The sequence below is a fragment of the Balaenoptera borealis genome (genome assembly GCF_965194805.1).
Source record: "Balaenoptera borealis genome assembly, chromosome: 13".
Lineage (NCBI taxonomy): Eukaryota > Metazoa > Chordata > Mammalia > Artiodactyla > Balaenopteridae > Balaenoptera > Balaenoptera borealis.
Genome location: NC_138870.1, coordinates 105,936,333 through 105,950,673, shown reverse-complemented (window position 1 = coordinate 105,950,673; position 14,341 = coordinate 105,936,333). Strand labels below are relative to the sequence as shown.

General features: G+C 48.9%; 1 protein-coding gene and 1 long non-coding RNA gene across 2 annotated transcripts in view; one reads left to right on the top strand and one right to left on the bottom strand.

Annotated features, from left to right (window-relative positions):
* Positions 1-14,341, top strand: part of TTLL8 (tubulin tyrosine ligase like 8) — a 57,809-nt gene that overhangs the window by 42,678 nt on the left and 790 nt on the right.
* Positions 926-5,498, bottom strand: LOC309609740. The gene is made up of 2 exons (XR_014233558.1): positions 4,890-5,498; positions 926-4,845 (listed from the first exon to the last, which is right to left on the bottom strand). It is a non-coding gene; the product is annotated as an uncharacterized lncRNA (long non-coding RNA).

The following is a 14,341-nucleotide window of genomic DNA, read 5'->3' as shown; positions in this document are numbered from 1 at the left end:
GATCGTCCTTAGAACTGCACATCTTTTTTGCTGATTTGTAGGGGTGACAGCCATCTATTCTGGATTCTCCTCCTTTTTCAGTTGATTTGTGTGGCAAACACTGTCTCCCACTTTGTGATCTGTCTTTTCACTCCTTTATGGTGTCTTTGGATGTAAAGCTACCTTAATTTTAATAAACTCCAATAGGTCAAGCTTTTCCTCGACAGTTGGTGATTTTTATGGCTTGTGACCTTACCCTGAGGTCGTGAAGCCCTCTTCTTCTAGGAGCATTGCTGTGACTCATACATTCCAGCCTTGAATGTTCCTGGAGCTGACTTGGCACGTGGTGTGAGACATGGGGGCCCAACCGCCCCTCCCCTGTTCACCTGCAGGCTGGCACTGTTGCATGTTGGCACCTCTGGACCTTCTGGTCAGCTCCACCATTTTGTTTGTCTGCCCTGGGACAGTGCCACAAGGTCTTCATTACTACAGCTTTGTAGGATGTCTTTGTGCTAGTCAGACAAGTCCTATAAGCTTCTTTTTCTTCCTTGAAAATGACTCAGCTGTTCTTGACCCCCCTACACCTCCATACAGGTTACAGAATTAGGTTGTCAAGATCCACCAACATAATTTTTTATTAAAATTAAAAATTTTTTATTGCTATTAAATTCATCAGTTTGGGGAGAACTGACTTCTTTACATTATTGAGCCTTAGAATCTGTGAACATGGTATATCTCTCCATAAATAAATCCTTTAAGATCTTTCAATAAACTCCTAGAATTTTCTTCGTAATGGTCTTGCACTTTTTTGTTGGATTTAGACATATATTTTTTATTTTTTTATTCTATTGTAAGTAGTATCAAATAAAAATTTTTTTTTCCTGCAAATTGTGGCTGGTTGATAGAAAGGGAATTGATTTTTATGAATGGATTCTTTTTTTAAAAAAATTATTTATTTATTTTTTTATTTTTGGCTGCATTGGGTCTTTGTTGCTGAGCGGGGGCTACTCTTTGTTGCGGTGTGTGGACTTCTCATTGTCGTGGCTTCTCTTGTTGCAGAGCACGGGCTCTAGGCACGCGGGCTTCAGTAGTTATGGCACACGGACTCAGTAATTGTGGCTCACGGGCTCCAGAGGGCAGGCTCAGTAGTTGTGGCGCATGGGCTTAGTTGCTCCGCGGCATGTGGGATCTTCCCGGGCCAGGGCTCGAACCTGTGTCGCCTGCATTGGCAGGTGGATTCTTAACCACTGTGCCACCAAGGAAGCCCCAAAATGTAAAACTCTTAGTAGTAAATGTAGGTCCAGGAAGATCCCACATGGCCCCGTGCGCCACAGCGACTGAGCCTGCGCTCTAGAGCCTGCAAGCCACAACTACTGAGCCCACGTGCCACAACTACTGAAGCCCGTGCACCTAGAGCCCGTGCTCTGCAACAAGAGACGCCACCACAATGAGAAGCCCAAGCACCACCACGAAGAGTAGCCCCCGCTTGCCGCAACTAGAGAAAGCCCTCGCGCAGCAACGAAGACCCGATGCAGCCAAAAATAAATAAATAAATAAAATGAATTTATTTTTAAAAAAAAGAGTTTTAAATTTTGTTTTTGACATAAAAGTCCTAATCCATTTGGAGTTGACTTTTGTATATGGTGTGAGTTAAGAATCGAATTTTAGTTTTGTTCATGCAGAAAATTTTTTCAGTTATTTTTTGAACAATTTATTTCTATCCCCCTGTGAACTGGTATCCCACCTGTGTGTATGTGTGGGTCTATTTCTGGAGTCTCTATTCTGTTCCACTGGTGAGTTTGCCCCCCTGCACCAGTGCCACACTGCTTATTGTATCTGGTAGGGCAAGTTGCCTCTCTCTGCTCATCTTCATAAGGGTCTTGGTCCTTCTTGACCTCATTCTTTTCTATATAAATGTCCTAGTTGTTTTATCAAGTTCAACAAAAAAAATCCTATTGATATTTTGGTTGGATTTGCATTGAATCCATGGATCAATTTTGGGGAAATGGATAAATTAATGAAATCATATCTTTCTACCCATGAACGTGACATATCTCTCCATTTACTTAGATCACTTTAAATTTTAGAATTTTCCCATCAGAGATCATAGACATCTTTTATTAGATTTATTTTTCTTACTTGATATTCAGATACTACTGCACATGGTGTCATCTCTCTATATAAATTTTCTCATTGTTTGCTGCTGGCATATAGAATGAAACTGACTTTTATATATTAATTTTCTATCTGCCACATTTCTAAACTCTCCCATTATTCCTAAAAATGTGTATGTATCTTCTTTTGAGTTTCTATGTAAATAATTATATCCTGTGTAAATTGCTTTATATCTTCCACTCCAACCTTCTTGCCCCTATTGTCTTGTCTTATTGTACTGGCTAGAACCTCCTACACAATGTTGGGCACCATTGTTGAATTCCTGATTTTAAAGAGAATGTTTCTAACATTTTCTCATTTATAATGACATTTTCTGTAGGTCTTAATAAAGCTATAGATATGATATATAGATATAAATGTATAGATACTCTAGCATGTTAAAGTAGTTTCTTTCTAATCCTTACCAAGAATTTTTATTACAAATGTGTAGTGAATTTTCTCAATTTTTTTTGCATCTATGAGACTATCTTAAGTTTTTTCTTCTTTATATTATTAAAGTGGTAAATAACATCAATAGGTTTTTCTTTTTCTAAGAAGTTGCCTGTAGCACCTAACATCAATCAATTTTTGCATGTTAAACCAACCTTGCATTCCAGGAATGAACCTAACTTGGTTTGATGTTGAGTTTGATATATGTCTGGATGTGGTTTCTTGCATGTGGTTAAAACTGGTTCTCAACCACAGTTTATTTACATACTACTGTGGATAGACATTTACATTGTTTCTAGTTCAGACTATTACAAATAGTGCTGTTGTGAGCACTCCTGAATTTGGTGAACATGTATACATCTTTCTGTAGGAATGGAGTTGCTGGGTCATGCATTCAGCTTTGGTAGACACTCCCAAGGAATTTTCCAGAGTGACTGTGCCAGTGTAAATTCCACCACAGTGTATGAGTCTTCCAGTTACTGCACACTCTTACCAACACTAGATATTCTCTGTCCTTTTGTTTTAGCCATTCTAGTAGATGTGCAGTGGGTTCACATGATAGCTTCAATTTGCATTTATCTGATGACTGGAGAAATTCAGCACCTTTTCATGTCAACAGTCCATTTCAACATACTCTTGCAAAGTACCTTTTTTGTATTTGGGCATGTTTTTCTGTTCCCTATTCCTGTCAACTTGTAGGAGTTCCTTATATATTCTGGATACAAGTGCTTTGGTGGGTATATATATTAAAGATACCTTCTCTCATTCTATGATTTGCCTTTTACTCTCTGAATAGTATCTTTTGGTGCACATACATTATTAATTTCAGTATATGTCAATATCAATTTCTCTTTTATGATTAGCATTTATGTTTTCTGTTTGTGAAATCTTTGCCTACCCCAGAGTCATAAAAATAGTCACTCCTGTTTTCTTCTTAAAATTGTATGGTTTCACCTTTCACATTTAGAGCTATGTTCCATCTGGAACTGTTTCTGGGCGTGGTGTGATGTAGGAGTTAAGCCGCACGATTTTTGTACAGACGTTCAGCTGATGCAGCGTAGTGCATTGAAGACACTACGTCCTCTTTGCTGTGTTGTACCATTGTCGCAAGACAGGTGGCTAGGTATGTTTTTCTGGTTGTGGACTCTACAGTGTCCCAATTGTCTATGCTCCTGTCTTTATTATGTCAGGTTTTTGCAGCAGTAATGCTGCATAACAAAGACAACCCCTCCCCAACCTCGGAGGTACTTATTCATCAAGCCTCTGTTTCTCACACATCTTCAGGTCGGCTGTAGCAATGTTGGGTTCTACCAGGAAGGCTGAGCCAGGCTCCAGGCTGCAGGTTGGGCTGAGATCCACCTCACGTCTCTCCCCTTCTGGGGTCAGTGGTTCCCCAGGCATCATCTTCACGAGGCAGATGGTATCAGCATGAGAGGGCAAGTCAAACGGTGCAGGCATCTGAAAGCTTCTACTCACATCACATCTACCCAGACTCAAGTTGGTGGGCAACGAAGGCTACTCCTCAGTGGGGGAGGAGGAGCGGAGTGAATATGTTCTGAACGATAATCAAATATACAACAGTCCAATCTCCAGGTCACTGGCATTCACTTACCTTCTGCAAACAAACTACGCTCACCGCCCCCACCCCCACCGCACCCCACTCCAAAAGTCTCCACAGTCATAGAACCAGACTCTGAGTCTGGGATCTTGTGATTCTCCATCATTTCTCTTCACCTGGATAACTGTGAACCAGAAAAACAAGTTGCCCAGTCTGGGATTTGCTTTCCCTTCCTTACGAGCTGTGAGTGTAGCTGTGGCTGTTGCGTGGAGGCTGGCAGAAGACACGCGACTCCTGGGTTGGAGACGAAGGACTTTATCATTCTCATCTCAGGAAGCAGCGAGAGCCTCTGCACATCTGTGAAGCCACGTGGGGTGACGCACTGTGGCCCAGATGCCTGCTACAGACGCTGAGTTTGCATCACAGCTGAGGAACACTGAACCTCGGGCGTCTACCGCTTTTGTAGCAAGCAGTAAGCAAGCCTGCTCTTGTCCTGGAGGGAAACAGCACCTCACCCCCCAGGACTGCTCACTGCAAGCACGATGCTGAGAAAGGTAAATGGGTGATCAGGGCCTTGCATCCTTGGCACACCCCACAGAATATGTAGGGTGCTCGGGAGACCCAAGGAAGACCTTCTCTCCCAGTGATCCACATCCATGCTGCACCATCTGAGCCTCTGGCCACTTTTCACATGCCACTCTGACCTGACCAGGAGAGATGGGCACCAGTTTTCACATGCCACTCTGACCTGACCAGGAGAGATGGGCACCACGTCCACTTGATTTGTCTCGTGTGCGTTTGTTGAAGACAGCCGTCATCAGGTCCACCAGCGGCGCAGACCTCAGCCACGTCCTCTGGGGCCCTGGACTCTGCACTGTGCGTCCCAGAGGCATCCTCGCTGCCAACCTGCCAGGGCTGGGTTTGCTTCCCCCTCCTTGCAAGCTGTTGGCTGTGAGCTTAGCTGAGGCTGTTGCGTGGATGCTGCCAGAAGACACGCGACTCCTGGGTCAGAGATGAAGGACTTCGTCACCCATGGTGACCGTGAGCGCCGGCTGGTCTGGGACGCACTGTGGCCCAGATGGATGGCGCAGCACAGTGGGCCCATGTCACGGTGGGGGACAGTGAGCTTGGGGCACTTGCTGCTGTTTCAGGAAGCTCTTTGTCCTGGAGGGAGACATTACTTCACCCTGAGACGTGGCCCAAGTGAAGGGTGGTCAGGGCCTTGCATGGACAGAGCGCACCTCGAAGGACACGTAGGAGGGCACAAGAGACCAAGGGCTGTCTCTCCCAACACGAGGTACCTGCGTGCACGCGTGCTCGTGAGCACGCACGGACACACACACATGCGCTCACACACGCACACATGCACGCACACCACAGGGTAGCTGGTCCACAGCACCCTGGATCCCCCCGGCAAACACTGTGCCCCCTTCCCAGGGGGAAAGCTCTGTGCCATGATTACGCTCCTTAATCCATTTTCAGTGAGTCTTGGCTCTGCCCCGAGAGGGCCTTTTCTCGTCGTCCTCCTCGGCCGTATACGAAGGAGAAAGTGGGGGACACGTTCCCCTTGGAGGCTGGCCGTTTCCTCCGCGGCTTGTAGCCTTAGGAAGCAGGGCTCTCAGGTCCTCAGAGCACAAACGGGCGCTGCCTCTCTCGGCCCAGGCTGGCGGTCCTTCTGCTAACGTAACCCCTCTCCCCAAAAGCTGTGTTTCCGTCCTGCCAACTCCGTGCATCAAAATCCACTCCCACATTCGTCTTCAAGATATGTCCTTCTCTCCACCAGCGCTGGGGCTCCGGGACCAGACCCACGGCCTCCCCAGGAGCCTCCTGTCCAGCCGAGGGCAACTGTCAGCAAGGCAGCCCCGGCAGCCTGGTCGGAGGCTGAGCCCCTGGAGGCCTCTCTTCCTGTAAGCGTCTCGATTTTGTCTGTTGCTGGATCGAGATGAGAACCTGGTCCACGTCGAGGCTCTGCGGGCTCAGTGTTTCCCCACCTCCTCCTGGTGGGCCACCTTCCCACACTCAGGTCCTAATGTCCCACACCCGGCCAGTCACAGGGAAGGACAGGAGCACAGCTGGTCCGGGGCTGTCCTCTCTGGTGCCCAGGACGGTGCAGAGAGGTGACTCGGCCGGGCTTAGGTGCTTCCTGCTCGTAGGAGCCAAGGTTACTCCCGAAGCCACTCCAGACGAGGTCGAGGTCCGCCCAGGGCGCACGCTGGGTTTCGAGGGTCCCTCCAGGAAGGCGCCCGGCTGCGCCACACTGGGCACGCGTGACCCCCCGGCCAGTCTCCCTGCCGTGTGCGGTGTCGCTGTCGTTTGCCTCGGTCTTGGTGCCCATGGGAGAGGGCGAGAGGGTCAGCCTCCTGCAGCCGCTCTTCGCCCCCCCCCCCACTGCTTCCCAAGCCGACACCACCTATTAGGGTCTCTCTCAGTTTCAGGGACCCCCGGGAGTGTCTGAGTGGGTCTGTGCTGCGGTGACCGTGCGTGGCGCTCACCTCGGAGTGAAGCAATGCGTGATGGTCACGCGGCTGTGGCCCCGGGGGTCCCGCGGGATTAGCTGCGCTTGCTTCCCCGCTACGGCTGTGTTCAGGCCAGAAACACAGGATCCTCAGCCGCGAGCCAGCAGCTGCCCAGGGCGAGTTTGTCTCGTGACATCTGGGCAGCATGTCAGCGCTTGCAGCCTTCACCGCACCGTGTGCAGGTGAGGGCAGGTCACCTGGCCCGGCCCAGCCAGCAGCTCGGGAAGTACACTCCGCACCAGAGGCTGTTCTCAGCCCTTTGCGTTTCCATACGTATGTCAGGATCAGCCTGTCCTCCTCAAGAGAAAGAAAAAAAGAAAGAAACAGACAGACAGACAGAAGAGAGGGAGGGAGGGAGGGAGGGAGGGAGGGAGGGGAGAAGGGAGGGGAGGAAAAACTGCCAGGATTTTGATTGGGATCACCTTGAATCTGCAGAGGGGAGAATTGACATCTCTTTATATTGTCTTTCAAATCAAAATCATGATCTACTCTACTTAACTAGGGCGTCTTTGATTTTCTCTGGATTGTGTCTTGTGGCCTTTCAGGGTAGAGGTCTGGCACATCTTTCATTAGATTTTTTTTTCTGGCTATTTGGTGGTTTTTAATGCCACAGTAAATAATATCTCTTTTGACACAATATTCTTAAGGCGCAACTTACAAATAGCAAGGACAGGTCTCCAGCAGACACGGTGCTGCGATGTGTTTGCCTTCATGACCACCGCCCGGATGGAGAGAGGGGACATTGCTCTACAGAAAGTTTCCCGTGCCCCTTCCCACCCTGTCCTCCGGCCATGCGATGACCACTCTCTGACTTCAGTCAGCCCAGGCTGCCGGGCCACACGTGGACCCGCACGGCACATGCTCGCCTGTGTCCGGCCTCTTTGGCCTTGGGCAGCCATGCTGAGGGCACCTGCGTGCACGTTCTCCTCGCCGAGCAGCGTCCAGGCTTGAGTGTGCTGATGGGAGGGTGGGTTGCTTCCCGTTGGGGACTGTCACAAATGGAGGTGCCCGGTCACGCCAGAGCAAGCCTCCACGCGGACCTGTGCGTCATTTCTCCCGGGTTTGTACCTGGGAGTGGATTGCGGGTCGCGGGGGACGCTTAGACTTTGCTTTAGAAGAAACTGCCCGCAGCCTTCTACGGTGTTGGCGGTGTCTCCACCCAGCAGGTCATGGGAGTCCTGACTGAGCCACATCCCCGCCACCGCTCGGCATCGTGAACTTCGTATTTTTAGCCATTCTGGTAGGTGTGTTCTACTTTGTGTTTCCCTGGTGACTAGTCATGCTTTATGTTTACTGGCCGTTCAGATGCCTTTCGCTGTGAAGTGCCTGTTGAAATCTTTTACCCATTTTAAAATTAGGTCGTTTGTCCTTTTATTATTTATTTGTAGTGGTTTTTAGATAATCCGTATATTTGTTTCTCAGATATGTGTACGGGTAATATTTTCTCCCAGTCTGTGGTTTGCCTTTTCACTTTCTTAGTGATGCCTTTTGAAGAGTAGAAATATTTTATAAAGGGCAATTGATCAGTTTTCCTTTTGTGGCTAGTGCTTTTGGCATCCGGCCTAAAATAACTTTGCTTCCCCCAGGGTCATGAAGATGTTCCTGTATATTTCCTCCTAGAAGCTTTACGGTTTTGACGTTCACATGTGGTCTCTGATCCACCCTGAGTTAGGTTTTGCGCGTGGTGTCAAGTCTGTTTGCTTTCATCTGGACGTCCAGCTGACCACCCCCCTCACCATTATCGAAAATACTCGCCTTCTCCCGTTGAGTTGCTTTGGCATCTTTGTCAAAATAGACTCTCCAGAATGAATTCTGGTTCTCTGTTCTGTTCCATCGATCGTTTGCTTATCCTTATACCAACACCACAATTAAGTCTTAATTAGTGCAGTTTTGAAATAAGTTTTGAAAAGCGATAGCTAAGTTCTCCAACACTGTTTCCTGCCCAGGATCTCCTGGACTGTTCTGTCTTTTGAATTTCCATTTAAATTTTATTTATTTAATTTTATTTTATTGTTCTGGCCGTGCCACGTGACATGTGGAATCTTAGTTCCCTGACCAGGGATCGAACCCATGCCCCCTGCCCTGGAAGCACGGAATCTTAACCACGGGACCGCCAGGGAAGTCCTCCATTTAAATTTTAGAATCAGCCTGTGGATTTCTAGAGACAGCCTGGTGGGATTTTGATGGGGATCGGGTCAAAGCTATCGATCATTTCAGGGAGAATTGATGCCCTTACCACACTGAGACTCCCAATCTACGCGCATGATGTATCTCGACATTTACTTAGGTATTCTTTAGCTTTTCTAAGCAATACTTCTAGCATGGGTTTTTTCATCAAATGTATTCCTATGTATTTGATGTATTTTTGGTACTTTTATACATGTATTTTTATCAATAAACTTTGATACTTTAGTAAATGGTGGGGTTTAATCTTTTTCTCTTTTTCTGGTAAGGACATTTAAGATCCACTCTTAGCAAACTTCAGTGATGCAACGCATGGTTATCAACTGTGGCCGCCACGTCTTACGTCTGGTCCTCAGACCTTGCTTACTTTACAGCTGAGTGTTTTTCTCCCCTCCACCCCACCTCCCAGACTCTGGCAGCCGGTTTTCTACTTTCTGTTTCTATGAGTTTGACTTATTTTTTTAAGATGCCACATATGAGTGATATAAATGGTGTTTTAAATTTTATTTCCCAGTTATTTGTGCTAATGTGTAGAATATCCCCATGGCTTTTGCACACTGACCCTGTAGCCCACAGCGCTGGTGAATTGACCTCCGGGTCCCACACTAGTTCGTAGATGCCTTGGATTTTCTATGCAATCCCATCACCTCGAATGACGTCCATCCTCCTTTCTTTCTGGTCTCTCTGCCTTGTCCCTGTTCCTGCCTCACTGCACTAGCTGGAACCTCAGTAGGGAGGGGAGCAGGAGTCAGCGGTAAGGTTTTCGCAAATGCACGCTCTCAGATCGAGGACATTCCGGCTATTCCTTGCTTGCTGAGAGATGTTTTCTCTGTTTATCATGAATGACATAGAATATCTCCACTGTTTCCCCTGAATCTAATGGGATGGTCGTATTATTCTGTTCATGTGAGTGGCATCAATTGATGCAGGAATGGGAAGCGGACCTTGTCTTCCTTCATTATCTAACATCTGCAGAATGAGAGATGACGTCTCGCTTTTATTCCTAATATTGTCCCCTCCCCCCACCCCGCCCCCGCCGCCATCAGTCTCTCCACGGTCTGTCACTTTATCCAGCTTCTCAGAGAACCAGCCTTAGGCTTTGTTGAACTTTCTATTTGCTTACTTCTGCTCTTACATTTGTTATTTGGGTTTGTTCTTTTTCTAACTTCTTGAGCTAGATGGTTGGTTCTTAATTTTCAGCATTTCTTCTTTTCAATACGTACATTTAAGGATGACAATTTCCCTTTATTTTCTACTTTAACTGCATCTGAAAATTTTTGAAATGCAGTAGTTTGGGTATTATTCAGATCAGTATTTTCTAATTTTCATTACAATTATTTCTTTGATCTTTAAGTTATTTAGAAATTGGTTTCCTATAAATACATTTGCATCAGATTTTGTAATTAGCTTGTATTTTCTTGTTAGCATAATTGTATTTGATTGGAGCTGTGTCACTTCAACACCCAGACACTTGTGAGTTGCTTTATGTTGTCAGTGCTCGCGGTGCCTGAAAATAGTGTGTGTTCCACGATTACTGGGTGTCAGAAGTGGGGTTGAGCTTGTTTATTGTGTCTTTCAGATCTTTTATATCTTTCTGGTATTTCTTGTCTGCATGTCCCATCAATTACTAAGCCAAGTAGGGTAACAATCTTTGGGATGCATCACCTTCTTATAATCCTGACAATTTTTACTTTATATTTCTTCAGCCTCTGTTGTATTTTGGCTAGAATTTGCCTAGTATATCTTTTCCTTTCAGTCATTCTCTAATCTTACGTTTTAGATATTTCTCTGCATAAAATGTGATTTTTTTTTTTTTAAAGTGAAAGCGGGTTTATTCAGGGAGATGCACACTCCATAGACAGAATGTGGTCCGTCTCAGAAGGCAAGAGCGGCCAAAATTTAAATTCAGATTGACCACACTCTTTTAAACAGCACATTTAACATTTGCATTTTATGTGATCGTACATACACACAGATACATGGATTCTGCACAACAAATTACTCCAGACAACAAATACCTGTTATCCCACATATTTCTGAGGGTCAGGGACCCAAGAGGGCCTTAACCTTGAGGTACTGGCTCGAGGTCTCACACAAGCTTCAGGCAAGACGTTGGCAGAGGCTTGGCTGGGGCAGGGATCCACTCCGTGACGGCTCACCCACACGGTGAGGGGTGGAGGCCTCACTTCCTCCCCCTGTGGACCCTCCAGAGGGCTGCCTGAGCGACTTCACCGTGGGCGGAGCGTCCTCAGAACAAGGGGTTCCGGACCAACCACTGGAGACACGCTTCCGTGGCCCGGCCTGAGAAGTCAGGCTCCATCACTTCCTCCGTGTTCTGCCGGCCACACAACGCCTCCTGATGTGACGTGGGGGGGGCCTGCCCATGGGCCCGGAGGCCGGCTCTCGGGGCGTCTTGGAGCCTGACGACCACAGTACCTCTCATCTGATTGCATTTGATTTCTGTCTATTCTCCTCCCTTTCATGTCCCCCTTTCTCTTTGTTCTGGCCTTATTTTCAGTAACTGTTTTGTCATTTCGGTTCTTCCTTCTTCTCGTTTGGAGGTTACACACTCTGTCCCTGGGCTTTTAGTGGCTGCCTAGAAATTGCTCGTTGCTTCCTGAGGTTATCAACGTCCGCAGTGCGGGAAAATCATACTTTTACTCGCACCCAGATGATACAGTGACCTTCAGTCTCGGAGACACGAGACGTGAGCATCGTGTGTTTAGGCCGCACCCCTCGCTCTCCTCCCCGCACCCTCCCCGTGTCTCAGGCTTCCAGTACGGGAGCTCTTCTTTATTCTCTCTTTTGCACACTTACCTTGAAAGCGACGGGCTCTCGGCCCTGGGAGTCCAGCCGTTTCCTCTCAGCATCTTTCTGCTGTCCTGGCTTTCACTGCTGCTCTCAGAGATACTCAGCCAAGTCCACAGCTTTCCAAAAGTCAGCTGTCTTACCTGCCTGCGCCATTTACGACTGTTTTAATAAGACAGGTCTGGGTGTGGGATTTTATTTGTATTTATTCAAACTGGGAATCTTGGGACATCTTTTTCTCACACTCGTGTCATTAATCGTTTATGAGAAACTTTCAGCCTCTATCACTTGATGCACCGCCTCCACCCCATCCTCTCCCTCCTGGCCTTTGGGGCTCAGGTGTGACGTTGCCCCCACCTTCGCCGCCCCTCAGCCCGTATCACTTCGTCTCCCATTCACTGTCCGGTTTCCTGTGCTCACTTGTCTTCCAGGTCATTCTGTCCTCATCAGTGTCTAGAGCCCTGTGAATCCCATCCATTGAAACTTTAACTTTAGTTATTATAGTTTCATTTTTTAGAAACTTTACTTTTCAATAAAGTTGGTTATTCTTTTTTTTTTTTTTAATTATTTATTTTTGACTGTGTTGGATCTTTGTTTCTGTGCGAGGGCTTTCTCTAGTTGCGACAATCGGGGGCCACTCTTCATCGCGGTGCGCGGGCCTCTCACTATCGTGGCCTCTTTTATTGCGGAGCACAGGCTCCAGATGCGCAGGCTCAGTAGTTGTGGCTCACGGGCCCAGCTGCTCCGCGGCACATGAGATCCTCCCAGACCAGGGCTCGAACCCGTGTCCCCTGCATTGGCAGGCAGATTCTCAACCACTGTGCCACCAGGGAAGCCCTGGTTATTCTTTATAGTTCCTTTCCTTTGCCTAAAACCTCTAAATTGTGTGAAATTACACAGTTAGCTTATATTCTGTGTCTGATAATGTCTGATAATTCTCTCAGCTGAAGTCTTTGGTCATGTCTGTGCTGTTTCTGCTGGCACTCTCACATTTTATTAGAGACGGATCATTTTCTTTAAAACGTTAGTTGTGGGGATTCTTTGCACTCCTTCCAGAATGCAGGTGAGCCCCTCAGAGGGTGGTGTTTGCCCCAGGCCCCTCATCTCCCGCCTCCTGAGGAAAGCTGCCCGCATCGCTCTAAATTCATAGGTTGATGCTTTGTGCCCTCCCCGCCCTGCCTGCAGCCCAGGGATAAGAAGTCGTCACTCAGACCTGTTTGGGACTAGCTCAGGACTCCAGTTCCTCTGGGATTTCCACCCACATTGCTCAGCACCAAGAACACGCCTCGCACTCCCTGGGGCAGGGAAGGTGTGTTTCGGGCTCACCCTTGCACCTGGGGTGTAACCTTTTGGCCTTGCTGTTTCTTTGAGGGGTGGGGTGTCTCTCACCCCTCTTGGGGGTGGTCTTCTGCCCCCACACCACTAAAGCCTTGGCAACTCGAGCCTCGAGTGATATTGGTCTGCGAAGCCTCTGAAGGAAGGGCTTCCCCGCAGCCTCAACCTGATCATTCCTTGCTTTTTGCCAGCTTTTTGTTGCTTTTAAGATGTTTTTCATGTTTTATGCTCAGGTTTGGTGTTTTTCCCCAGAAGGGCTGGTCTGGATCCCAGAGTACCAATTCCTGAGCGGACACCCCATCCGCTTCGGTGATGCCCCCTGTCCCCGGTGCACCTTAGGCCTCACCCCCTCCTCCTTCACCCCCAGAATGCACGATGCATGGCTCTCCTGCTTCTCAGCCCCTCACGCCAACCCCTAAACAGATGGCTCAGCCCCTCCTGCCTGCCTCATGCTGCCCCTCTGCCGCAGGGGCCTGGCCCTTCCTCAGCTTGGAGCGGGCCCAGGGCTCTGTCCCGTCCAGCCCTGCGCTAGGCCTGTTTAGGCCTGGGGTGCATTGGTGGGCAAAGCACCGCCGGCAGAGCTGCCCCCTTGGCCGCTGTACCTGCTCACCCCTGAAGATTGGCCTCCCCACCCTGTGCCCAGGCCTGCGGTCTCCCACACCCTCATACGCCACGCAGGCCCTGGCGTGTCCTGCGGGTCAGGCTGGCCCCAGGCCCTGGGGAAGGCCCCATTCCTGGGCTCTGGCTCAGCCTCCGCTCAAGGGTCCAGGAAACTGTGGGCTGCTTTGCATAGGTGCTGGGTGGCCCCCACTCCTGCCCACCCCACCCAGACCCACCTGGACCCCGGGGAGGAGTGACTCAGCCCAGGGCATTGGCAGCGGGTGGCTCTGGCAGGCATGGTGTATCAGCCCGTGGCATTCCTGGGCTGGGCCATTGCTGGCTGGGCACTGCCCTGGGCCCAGGGCCACTGCCCGGGGCTTGCTCATTCCCCCTGACTGGGACTGCGCCCCCTTGGGGGTGGAGAAAGATGAGCAGGGCCAAGGGGACCTCAACCCTCGGCTTTGAGTGGAGGTCTGGGCTTTTCTGAGAGCTGCAGAAAGCCGGGTGGGTTCTGTGTGGGAGCAGGTGGGCTTGGGAGCCAGCAGGGACGGAACTTCCAGCCAGGTGCACGCCTTGCAGGGGGGGAGGGCCGCCGCGAGGTGGGTGAGCCCGAGGTGGGCATGCTACAGGGAGCACAGTCTCAGGGACCAGTGAACGTGGCCAGAACAAGGTCTTGGGGCAGCAGGCATGGTTTTTGGTACCAGTGGGCCTGGTCTGGGGTGGTGGACATGATTTCATGCACTGATGGACGCAGTCT